At 46.4% G+C, this 13,069-nt stretch overlaps 1 protein-coding gene across 1 annotated transcript in view; it reads right to left on the bottom strand.

Annotated features, from left to right (window-relative positions):
- Window positions 1-13,069, bottom strand: part of LOC142492225 (vomeronasal type-2 receptor 26-like) — a 96,217-nt gene that overhangs the window by 44,424 nt on the left and 38,724 nt on the right. The gene's annotated exons all lie outside the window — the stretch shown is intronic.

Genomic DNA, 13,069 nt, shown 5'->3' with positions numbered 1-13,069 from the left:
ACAATGGAAAGCCATGAGTCCCATATAATAATGTTTCATTTCTAGCATTGCTGCATACACAGCGCAGAATAAGTAATACAGCCGTTCCCTGTTACATAGTGTCAGCGCATAAAGGGTCTAACTTTTGGGGCAGTATGGCCTCGTGGTAGGGTCAGTAAGAGTCGAAAGGTATGTTTTTAGACTTTAAACCTGCAGTTGTTTACTTTCCAAAATAAAACAAATAGGCACACTTTCCTTTTAAGGCAAAATCAAAACCTACTCCCTGTAAGGATCAGCGTTAGGTCCCACCACTGCAACAAGCTCCATCAGACCAGGGAAGCTACTCCCAGGTGCCACGTCATCAGACAAGAGGACACTGCCATATCCAGGCCCCACCCCTGCACCACGTCCTGTGATGCTTTACGCACAAAGTGAACCACGCACCAGTGTTGTGCAACTAACAGCACACAACGAGTTAATCGTTACTCACATCATCCTTAATCAAATGCACCTGCAGCTCTCTCTGCCTCCACTCCACCATTGGCCGCTCACTACTGAGTGGGTGTGGTGGTGGAAGGGTTAACCAGGCCAATAATAAAGGTATTATGCCCAGCTGGTTAACCCTAAACCGTGTTGGGACAGAAGGGGTTAAAATGTATTGCCAACATAACACCATGTTTTCCCCTACACTACCTTTATTTTCCCTGATTTGCAGCTTAGCAGCTAGCTGCAGTTAAAGGAATGAATGAAAAATGTGCTAACTGTATTTGCAGCACAAGGGGGAGCTGCTGGCACTGTGCCAAGTGCTGATTGAAGTAGTGTGACTGTGAATAAGTAACTGTGTTAAAGATAAGTATCAGTTTTCAGACCCCAGACATTGAAATCACAAAGTCAATTGAATAAGTGGTCTGCGGTTTAGCTGAAGTGCCTTCTTGATACTTACTATCCTGCTGTCTCGTTATCCACTTGAGCTGAATTGGTGGCTCCCGTCTGCGGTTACTGATCAAAAGCCAGGACGGATACATTGTATGCCGGCTTGTAACCCAGACCGATTATAGATCAAACCGCAACCCATATCACAGAGCCCCTTCAATTAAGTGGATAGCTCACGCTAGGAAAGATCTAGCTCTCTAATTTTTGGAGTGCAGCTAGTGGAAAAGAAACCATTAAGATACACATGAGTTTTATGTTTGTTCCATACACAGAACATAGATTTATCAATAAAATGTATTTCAATGAGTTTTAAATGTACAGGCAGGAATCTTTTCCTGCCAGCCCGGCAATGAATCTATTAACACGCCCCTGTGTTATAGATGAATGAGCTGAGGGATTTTTCATCTCCGAACTTCAAAAGGCACCCTGCTAAGGTGTGCCCCAGTGTCTATGAGAAGTCCGGAGTTGAAAAGCCTCAGAGACCTGAGGTGTTAGGGTACCCAGGATATTTGTAAGTGCCATATACCGGTGTGAAGTACGGACACTTCACACTTGGTAGCCAAACCCCAGACTTGCTGTCGTCAGGTAGAAGGTTGGGACCGGTATGTTAACTAGCTCAGGTGTCAAGTTGGCACATGCTCGGAGAAAACAGGGAAGCAACTTCTGCCCTCTTTGCAAACTACTGGCAAGTCTGGGATAGGTGGGAAACATTGTTCAAACGGGAAGATTGACTGTGGATGTTAGGGATAGGGCGCTAAACCCTATAAACATGCCTGCAGTCCAGTCTTAGTGAGATTCACCTAAGAGCAACCAAGAAACGTCCAAGATTTAGCATCAACGGTTCTGGAGTGTGAGGGATTAACCTACATCGTAACGAAGGTTTACACCCTCTACCAGAATTAGCTTGAGCTGGGGATTCACATTACATTACAAAATCTTTCCCTTCAGCAATGATATAGGGGTGACAAGTTGCGCCCCTAGCCAAGGACTGTCACACGACTCAAAGCTCGCACCTACTTGCATGAGTGCAGGGGTGTCCAGAGACTTTGTTTCGTTCAATGGACATTTGATTTCGTTTCCCCATCCCAGTAAGTGTTTTATCCAGTGTAATTGTGAATTTTGTGTGTTTGTCTGAAAATAAATAAAGTACAATGTATTTTGCCCTTCTTGTTGTGCTCAATCCAGAATCCCGGTATAAATGTGTTGGTAAAACCTGGTCTACCGTGACAGTGGGCGGTTAAGCTCTTCGCTGCTAGCTGATCATTGGGCACCTGCCGTTTATATGCTCAAAGAAACTCGTGGGGAGCGCAGATGTCACCGTATGTGGAAAAAATGAAAATATATAGTGTAGTATGTTCTACAGGAAAAACAACTTCAAAAATCACAAGTGGGGACTCTCAATTTCTTAATAAAATACCAGCAGTGTGTAAGTAGTATGGAAGACTTTCTTGATATGAAGTGCCAGGCTTCAGCAGGACAGACTCTCAATAAAAGAGATGACACTCTTAGTGCAACATTGCATGTTCACTGTATATATATTTATAAAGCAATAAATATTACACTCACATTTAGCACTATGTGCATAGACACATAAAAATTAAAGGAGCGCAGCTTTCGAGTTCGCTTTCAACCCCACTCCCGAGATCGTGCCGCATCACTTCCGGTTTGGTCCATCGCGTCACTTCCAGTTGCGAAAGATCGCAGAATTGGCAAAAGGGGACATCCTTTCAAATGTTTTTTGTTTGTTGGTTTGTTTTTTGTTTGTTGGTTTGTTTTTTGTTTTAGATAGATTATGGTAAATAGTTTAGGAGTAATTATTATATGTCATGGAGTGAAATGTTAGTTTGCCACATTTAGTGATTTGAGTGAAAGCACTGTGTCTGTGTTCTACGGGACATCACAGTGTATGAAATACCTATTAGAGGTACTGTATGGAATATTATTTTAAGATTCTTTTGTAACCAGTTTAAATGATTGTACTGTATAGTTCACTAATATATTTTTTACCAGACCAAAGTATTAGTTGTGGCCCCCCGAGGTTTGTGAGAACCAATATGAACAAAAGTAGAATATGTGACTAAAAATAAAAAGTTTAAATAAAGTATCTTGTTTTGCTTGCTGTTATAGAGAAGTCAGCAATTTTAATATATATATATACAGTATATATATATATATATATATATATATATATATATATAAAAGCAAAAAATTGTAGCGCCAAAAACAGTAACGTGATATATTATATAATAAGTGAACTATAGTTCCATCAATCAAATGGATTGTGTAAAGTGCATGATAATATATATATAATTACATATAAATATAAACTATACTGCCTAATAAACTCTATTAAAACACAACCAATATAAATAAGCTTAAAAGTGCAAAAAGGTGCTAAAAAAAGAACAAGAAAAATGTATAAAAAAGTACAACCAGTCCTTCAATAGTTAGTCCATAGTGGTGGGTATTTGATGTAGATAAAGGGGTCTTTGGCTGCTCTCACACTATTCTTATAGAGTATTCCCTAGCGGGAAATTTAACTCACGGGCAACGCCGGGTCTCTCAGCTAGTATATATATATATATATATATATATATATATATATATATATATATATATATATATATATATATATATAAAAATATATATATATATATATATAAAATGAGAGACCCGGCGTTGCCCGTGAGTTAAATTTCCCGCTAGGAAAGGTGGGGGGGGGGTATGGGGGGGTGGGTTGTTGGGGGTGTGTGTGGGGGGTTTGGTTTGTGGGGGGGTGGGGGGGGTTTACGTGTATTTGGTGCCGACAGGAAGGCTTTATTTTAAAGGTTAAGCAGTGTGGCGCATGAGGCCTAAGGTGAGTTGGGGGTGGGGTGTTTGTGGGGGGTTGTGGGGTTTTTGGGGGGAGGGGGGGTGGTAGGGTGGGGGGGGGTGGGTTTGTGTCGCACCGGAGTGTTTGTGGAGTGTTGTGTTGCACGGTATATTAATTAATTTGGTGCTGACAGGAAGGCTTTATTTTTCTGGTGTAGTAGTGTGTCGCATGAGGCTGAAGGTGAGTGGGGGGGGTTGTGGTGGTGGGGGGGGGGGTTGTGGTGGGGGGGGGGGGTTGTGTGGCACCGGAGTGTTTGCAAACAGTATATAAATGTACAGGGAAAGGCCGTTATAACGCGCCTCGTTATACGGCGAAATAAATAAATAAATAAATTTGTAAATTGAAATAAATGTTTTTATTTTGTATTTTTTGCACAGTGCACACACTGCACACACTGTCACTGCACAGACTGCACACACACTGCTCACTGCACACACAGGGCCTCATGCAGTAAGCCCCGATACAAAATTTTCGGCACGAATTGCGAAAATGTTTTTTTTGGGCGATTTGCCCTCGCAGTATTCAGTAAGGGCCGAATCCTTCCGATCCCTGCTGAAGCACTGCGAAAGCAAAGCTGCCGATGACCTGTGGCGATACAGCCTGGCTCCCGATAAGGCTCCCGATAAGCCTTTGGTGCCGATAGATGTTTGCAGCTGAGAGAGACAAGCCGCTCTCTCAGCGCAAACATAGGCACCAAAAAATGTATTTAAAAACAACTTTTATTCATACTGTACATGTGCAGGGGGTCTTCGAAGCTCAACCGCGTTGGTTTGAGGTCCGGGGACCCGCTGCCCCCCGAGATACAGGCCCCTTTATGAGGTGCCGGTATCCCTCGGCGTTTAAAAGTCCCGATCACGTGACCGCGACCTGTAAACAAACCAGAGGGATACCGGCACCCATAAAGGGGCCTGTATCTCGGGGGGCAGGGGGTCCCCGGACCTCAAACCAACGCGGTTCTGCTCCGGAGACCCTCTGCACATGTACAGTATGAATAAAATACACACACATCAATAAAGACTCGTTCCTTACCTTGGCGGCTATGTGCAACCGTAATGAAGCAGCATGAATGTCTTTTTAATTATACTGTACAGTGAGCAGGGGGTCCCCTGAGCTGAACCGCATTGCTTTGTGGAGCAGGGACCCCCTGCTTCCCGAGTTACAGGCCCCGGTATGTGTCATCGGGTGGCAGTGTCGCCGCCATGTTTATAGCGTCCCCGCAATAAACATGGCGTCCACACTGTAACCGATGGCCCAAACCAGGGCCTGTAACTCGGGAGGCAGGGGGTCTCTGAGCCACAAATAAATGCGCTTCAGCTCAGGGGGCCTCCTGCTTCCGCACAATATTATTAAAATACATTAATGCTGCTTCATTACCATAGCGGATAGCCGCTAAGGCAATGAAGGGGTTAACGCATAGTAGCATGTTTATTGGGGACAAATGCCCCCAATAAACATAGCAGCAATACACAACATACAGTATAGTAATGGGCACAATGACTATTATCCACAAATGGATAATAGTGCAGTTGTCCATTTAAAATACATACACAACAATAAAGACATTAAATACATATAGCACTCACCCATGTCCCACTGCCACGATGAAGGCCATCCTCATCTTCATCCTGCCCATGCCCCATCCGCTTCTGCAAAACAAACACAAGAATTACAACATCCAAATTAATGTCCCCTAACCCCTTAATCGCCATAGCGGTTATTAACCGCTACAGTTATTAAGGGGTTAAGCCAGCATCACCCACATACCCTCCCCCACAAAGCCCCCCAACCACCCTCACCCAATACCCACAGCGGAGTCCTACCAAATACCCTTGGGCCTAATACCCCCTCCCCCAGCACATACAGTACAATAATGTGCCAAATAACTATTATCCACATAGGGATAATACATTATTTGGCCATTATTAAACACATTCAATACCGTTAAAATGTAAAGAAAATTGTACTAACCTCATCAATAAGAAGTCTCCGTCGCCAGCATCGTCCTTGGTGTCCGTTGCCAACATTATAAATAGCCACAACATTTGAATATCATTAACATAACACTGAACCCCTTAATCACCTTATCGGGTACTAACCTGAAAGGTAATTAAGGGGTGAAGCCATCCTGCAATGCCTACAACAGTTATGCATAACATCCTCAGTGAAATAAAAACCAATTGCCTAACCAAATTCCATTTAATCATTCAATCTGTAGGCTCACATGCCTCATAAAACATTGCATTTACAGTGTATACATGTAGCATAACATGTAAACTGCATGTACACGCTGCAAATCAATGTTAACAATACAATAATCTCACTCAAATCGCCATACATCACAAGAAGTATATTATTTAATCCAATAAACTCACCATCAATGAATTACCACACATCACTTACATCCCTAAACAATTAAAATACCATCCATACCAATTACACATTGAACTAAAGCTATCCTAACAGAGAACAACTTCAAAACATAGTCAAAAGTACACCAACAATTACAATATACTAAAGCAAGGCTTTCCATATCCTACTGTACGGCCTGGAAGCCCAAAACTTACATCTGTCTAAAAATAAAATACATTTAGTACACATCAATGCATAGCCACAATGATTAACAATACAGAATTAGAAGCTTTAACAACACTATCATTTCTTACCCTGTATATATATCTGTACACATACATACAGACATACATACAGTGGGAAGAAATGATATGCATTATAAAAAATGAAAACATGAAAAAGCAACACAAAAAACAGTTACATTAAGTACATTTCTTTATTTAACTTACCATTACTTGCCCCCACCGACTCCCGTTGATCAGCTTACTCACGTACCAATCCACGACACCATCCACGACACCATCCACGACACCATCCACGACACAATCCAGGAACAAATCCACGAACCAAACCAGGAACCAATCCAAGAACAAGTGCAGGAACCAATCCAGGAAGCAAGCCACGAAGAAATCCACGAAACAATCCACGACACGATCCAGGAACAGGAACCCATAAAAGAAAAGAAAAAAACAAATTAAACATTAAAATAATAAAACATGACAATCAAGGGTTGTACTAGTTTTATTCTTAGTGAATCTGTATTAAAATACCTTGTTCCGGGGTCTTCTTGATGTCCGGTGCCACGCCCTGGTCTTCAGTCTTCAGGAGGAGGTCCGTCCTCCTCGGCATCTGCCTTCAAAATGAGACGACATAGGCTTTTAAAGGCCTATGACGTCACATTTGTCGTCATATGGTTCCCACGGCCCTGATTGGGCCGTGAAAACCATGTGTTTTGGCCGATGTAAAAAAATTGATGACGTCACTTAAAGGCAATGCCAGCACAGCCAATCAGAATGGCTTTGCTGCTATTGCCTTTAAGAAAACGTCATGAAATGACACATGGCCGGACTCACATGGTAAGCCAGCCAATCAGAGCGTGGCAACTCCATCCCTACTCTGATTGGCTGGCTTACCATGTGAGTCCGGCCATGTGTCATTTCATGACGTTTTCTTAAAGGCAATAGCAGCAAAGCCATTCTGATTGGCTGTGCTGGCATTGCCTTTAAGTGACGTCATCAATTTTTTTACATCGGCCAAAACACATGGTTTTCACGGCCCAATCAGGGCCGTGGTGTGAGGGTTTGGGAGTCACGCCGCCCTCGGCGTGCTCCTCACTCACCTACAGCTCCGACGGTGATCCCCGCAGCACACTCTCATTCCCTCACCGGAGCACCGGTCACTGCTTCACGTGGGCGCGCGCGCGCACGCCAGGACTGCACTTCTAATCTCGGGCTGATGGCTTCACCCGGTCACGCGCACGCAAACCCTGCTATACGGAGGCCTGGCCACACGACGTCGCTCCAACCCCTTAAAGGTACAGCGCATCAAAACATTGCTGCAATCAAATGCACTCAGACTACTGGGCTTTATGGCTCCTCCCATGGGACTCATTCTGGACCTATCCCTGCGGTAGCCTGGCCCTTCCACACACCTCCACCTTGCTGCACTGCTATTGGACCCTCTCTCCTATATATACCTGGCAGAATCACTGACTCGTTGGCTGAGCATAGAACCAGTTGTTCTCACCTCTCTCTGCCTCCTTATTCTATTTCGCAGACTTCCTCGTGAACTGAACCGGCTTCCGCTACGTCTTCCTGTACCTCTGGCATCCCGAACTCGGCATACGGCTACACGACTCTCCGCACCTCTGGAATCCCGATCCTGGCTTACGGTAAACGACAACGTCCCTCTCTCTAACCCCGGACCTGGCTAACGGCCTCTCTACCTACCGTACCTCTCCTACCCCGATCCGGAATCCCAGACCACTCTTCAATCAAGACGTGCCCTCGTGGCTGTGGGTGGTGTTCTTTCCTATCCCACCTCAGCACCGCGGTCCCGTCTCGTTTGTGGTGAGCACATCCTTACATTATGCTCAGCCCACCAAAAATGGACCCCGCTGAGGTGGAGCGGACTTTAAATGCCCATACTGCTCTTTTTACAAGATTAGAGTCTTATCTGGACCAATCTGATAAACGAATGGATGCTTTACAGCAAAGCGTCCACGCCCTTACTCTTCAAGTTCGAGGCCTCACGCGCCAATCTCCACCCGTGGCACCGGCAAATCCTTTCCCGATACCTCCGTTCACTCCAGAACCACGTATTCCTCCTCCCAAACACTACGCGGGGGATCCACAAGGATGCCGGGGTTTCATTAACCAATGTCTCGTTCAATTTCGTCTCTCCCCCTCTCGCTTTGTGTCTTCTGTCTCCAAGGTTGGCTACATCTACTCCCTTCTCACCGACCAGGCACTGGCATGGGCCTCTCCCATCTGGGAACAACAGGGGGCTCTCACGCAGGACATCGATCTTTTCGTCGAGGAATTCCGAAGAGTTTTCGATACTCCAGCACGGAAGTTAACGGCAGCTTCTGCTCTACACCACATAACTCAAGGAGATCGTTCGGTTGCCGTGTATGCCGTGGAGTTCCGCACTCTTGCTGCTGAGACGGGTTGGAACAACGAGGCTCTATCTTCTGCGTTCTGGCAAGGTCTGGCTGAAACTCTAAAGGATGAACTCGCCGCACGAGATCGTCCTACTAACCTGGAGGAGTTAATCGCTCTGGCTATCCGTGTGGATCAGCGCCTACTGGAGCGGAGATACGAACGTTCTCATTACCGTCAACGGGTTCCAAGAAGTCTTGCTCCCACCTTCGTGGCTCCGTCACCTTCTTCCGGGGACATTCCTGAACCAATGCAGTTGGGGGGCAACAGGCTGTCGTCTGCTGAGAAGCAACGTCGGCGCACGGCCGGACTTTGTATGTATTGTGGCAATTCCACTCACGCTTTACCCCAGTGTCCCCACAGACCGGGAAACGCCAGCTCCCAATGAGATCCCGGAGAGTTTCATTGGGAATACTGACCCTTTCTCCCATCGTCCAAAACATCCTTCCTACCAGGATAGTCTTGCCTATAATACTGTCTGGAGAAGGGTTTCACACCCGGGCACGTGCGTTAATTGATTCCGGTTCTGCAGGTAATTTCATTGATGAGACTTTTGCTAGACAGAACAATATTCCATTTATCAACAGGAGGACGCCTGTAGGTCTGGAGGCCATTGACGGTCGACCTCTAAATCCGGCATTCATCACACTACAGACGGTACCTCTTCTACTGCAGTTCGTCGACGTCCATACGGAGATCATTACTCTCGATGTAATCCACACTCCCTCTGCTGAGTTGATTTTGGGTCTTCCTTGGCTCCAACTTCATAATCCTCGCATCGACTGGACGGATCGGGAACCTGTACAGTGGGCTCCTTCTTGTGTCAAGACATGTACCAGGGTTTTCCAGAAGATCGGTGGCGTATCTACCATATCAGAGAAGATCAACTCCTTACCTTCTGTGTACTGGGAATTCCGTGACGTATTCGATAAAGCACGTTCCGAGGTACTACCACCGCACCGGTCTTTTGATTGTCCCATTGACCTACTTCCTGGAGCACCTCTTCCCAGGGGAAGATCCTACCCTCTCTCTCTTCCAGAGACTAAAGCCATGAACATTTATATTGCCGAGAACTTAGAAAGGGGTTTCATCAGAAAATCTTCCTCCCCGGTCGGAGCAGGATTCTTCTTCGTCAAGAAGAAGGACGGTTCTCTCCGTCTATGCATCGACTACCGGGGTTTGAATAATATCACACGCAAAAATCGATACCCTCTGCCTTTGATTCCGGAACTCTTCGACCGCCTCCAGGGAGCTACTATCTTTTCTAAACTGGACCTGAGAGGTGCTTACAATTTAGTAAGGATACGAGAGGGGGACGAGTGGAAGACTGCTTTTAACACCCATGACGGCCACTACGAGTATCTGGTTATGCCATTCGGTTTGTGCAACGCACCAGCAGTTTTTCAGGATTTTGTTAACGAGATCTTTCGGGACATTCTTAATTCATTTCTTATTGTTTACTTAGATGACATCCTCATCTTTTCTAAATCCGTTCAAGAACAAATCGACCATGTTCAACAAGTGCTGTTACGCCTTCGGGAGAACCATCTCTTTGCGAAATTGGAGAAATGTCAGTTCCACCTCAAATCGGTGGCGTTTTTGGGATACGTTATCTCTGACTCCGGTTTCAACATGGATCCAGAGAAACTTAAGGCTATTTTGGACTGGCCTCGTCCTACCACTCTCAAAGCCGTGCAACGCTTTCTGGGTTTTGCAAACTATTACCGACGTTTCATCCGCAATTTTTCCTCTACAGTATCTCCCATAACGGCTCTCACTAAGAAAGGTGTAGATCCTTCATCATGGTCTGAAACCGCCATACGGGCATTTGATCTGCTAAAAAAGGCTTTTGTGTCTGCTCCCATCCTCAACCACCCGGATCCTAAACTTCCATTTACCTTGGAGGTAGATGCATCGGACATCGGGGCTGGGGCCGTCTTGTCACAGAGGACATCTCCCTTAGCTAAACTGCATCCATGTGCCTTCTTTTCGAAGAAATTTTCGGCCGCAGAACGGAATTATGATGTCGGGAACCGGGAGCTTTTGGCGATCAAATTGGCACTAGAAGAGTGGAGACACTTCTTAGAAGGTACTGAGACACCTATAACCATTCTTACAGACCATAAGAACCTTCTCTACTTAGAAGGGGCACGTCGTTTGAACTCTCGACAAGCCCGCTGGGCATTATTTTTTTCTCGATTCAATTTTCTCATCTCCTTCATCCCTGGCTCCAAAAATCTAAAGGCGGATGCTCTGTCTCGACAATTCATTGCTGAAGACAAGTCTGAAGAGCAGCTAGAGACAATTATTCCCTCTAGATGTATCCTGTCCGCCAACTCGTTTGATATCATGGGCAAGATCCAATCCGAGCAATCACAGATTCCTATGGGGCTCAAGGTTCCGGAGGGAAGACTCTACACGGCGCCTCAACACCGCAAAAGGGTTCTCGAGTGGTGCCATTCCTCTAAGTCTGCAGGACATCCAGGGATACGGAAAACCAACGACCTTGTTCAACGTACCTTCTGGTGGCCTGAGAGGGCTAAGGATGTGGAGGAGTTCGTCAAAGCATGTGGCACTTGTGCTCGCAATAAAGTACCCCGGGTTAGACCTGCAGGCCTTCTTCTTCCCTTACCCATTCCAGACCGTCCTTGGAACCATATTTCTATGGATTTCATTGTGGAGCTCCCAGACTCCAAAGGAAAGAATACCATCCTTGTGGTAATTGATCGTTTTTCCAAACAAACTCACCTGGTGCCCTTAAGGGGTCTTCCAAATTCCTCCAGGCTTGCGGACATTTTTATCCAGGAGATTTTTCGTCTTCACGGAGTACCTGCAACCATCGTCTCTGATCGTGGGTCCCAGTTTGTGTCAAGATTTTGGAGAGCCTTTTCTCGAAGGTTGGGTATTTCACTTCATTTTTCCTCGGGTTACCACCCACAGACCAATGGGCAGACGGAGAGGGCCAGCCAAAACCTGGAACAATACCTTCGGTGTTTCATAGCCGAGACTCAGGATGATTGGGTAGATCTACTTCCTTGGGCTGAGTTTGCTCTTAACTCCCTTCGCAATGACTCCACTCAAGAATCGCCCTTCTTCATAAATTATGGCTTTCACCCTTCCCGCCTACCCTTCTTTCCTATACCCTCAGGAGTACCAGCAGTTGATAAACGCATCTCCCGCTTAAAGGACTTATGGACAAGGACTCAGGAGAACTTAAGGGTGGCTACTGGGAGACAGAAACTTCAGGCAGATCGTCTTCGACGCCAGGTTCCGGAATTCGTCCCAGGAGACAGTGTTTGGCTTTCCTCCAGGAACATTCGTTTAAAGGTTCCTACCATGAAGTTAGCACCTAAGTTTCTCTGCCCCTTTCCTGTGGTCAAGAGGATTAATCCTGTGGCTTATCGTTTGCGTCTTCCACCCTCGTTGAAGATTCCTTCAGTCTTTCATGTTTCCTTACTTTAACCTGCATTCCGGAGTTCTCGCTTTTCTAAGTCCACGGCATCTCCACTTCCTCTTCTGGTCCAAGGTCAAGAGGAGTACGAGGTTCAGTTTATCCTGGATTCTAGGATCTCCAGAGGAGGGTTACAATATTTGGTTCACTGGAAGGGCTTTGGACCTGAGGAACGTTCCTGGATTTCCCACCGGGATCTCCACGCGCCTCGCCTCGTTCAGGCTTTCCATCGCAAGCATCCCTCCAAGCCATGTCATGGACGCCCGGAGGTCGCCCCTGAAGGGGGGGGTACTGTGAGGGTTTGGGAGTCACGCCGCCCTCGGCGTGCTCCTCACTCACCTACAGCTCCGACGGTGATCCCCGCAGCACACTCTCATTCCCTCACCGGAGCACCGGTCACTGCTTCACGTGGGCGCGCGCGCGCACGCCAGGACTGCACTTCTAATCTCGGGCTGATGGCTTCACCCGGTCACGCGCACGCAAACCCTGCTATACGGAGGCCTGGCCACACGACGTCGCTCCAACCCCTTAAAGGTACAGCGCATCAAAACATTGCTGCAATCAAATGCACTCAGACTACTGGGCTTTATGGCTCCTCCCATGGGACTCATTCTGGACCTATCCCTGCGGTAGCCTGGCCCTTCCACACACCTCCACCTTGCTGCACTGCTATTGGACCCTCTCTCCTATATATACCTGGCAGAATCACTGACTCGTTGGCTGAGCATAGAACCAGTTGTTCTCACCTCTCTCTGCCTCCTTATTCTATTTCGCAGACTTCCTCGTGAACTGAACCGGCTTCCGCTACGTCTTCCTGTACCTCTG

This window comes from Ascaphus truei, chromosome 4, assembly GCF_040206685.1.
Source record: "Ascaphus truei isolate aAscTru1 chromosome 4, aAscTru1.hap1, whole genome shotgun sequence".
Classification (NCBI taxonomy): domain Eukaryota; kingdom Metazoa; phylum Chordata; class Amphibia; order Anura; family Ascaphidae; genus Ascaphus; species Ascaphus truei.
This window is presented reverse-complemented; position numbering and strand designations above follow the sequence as displayed.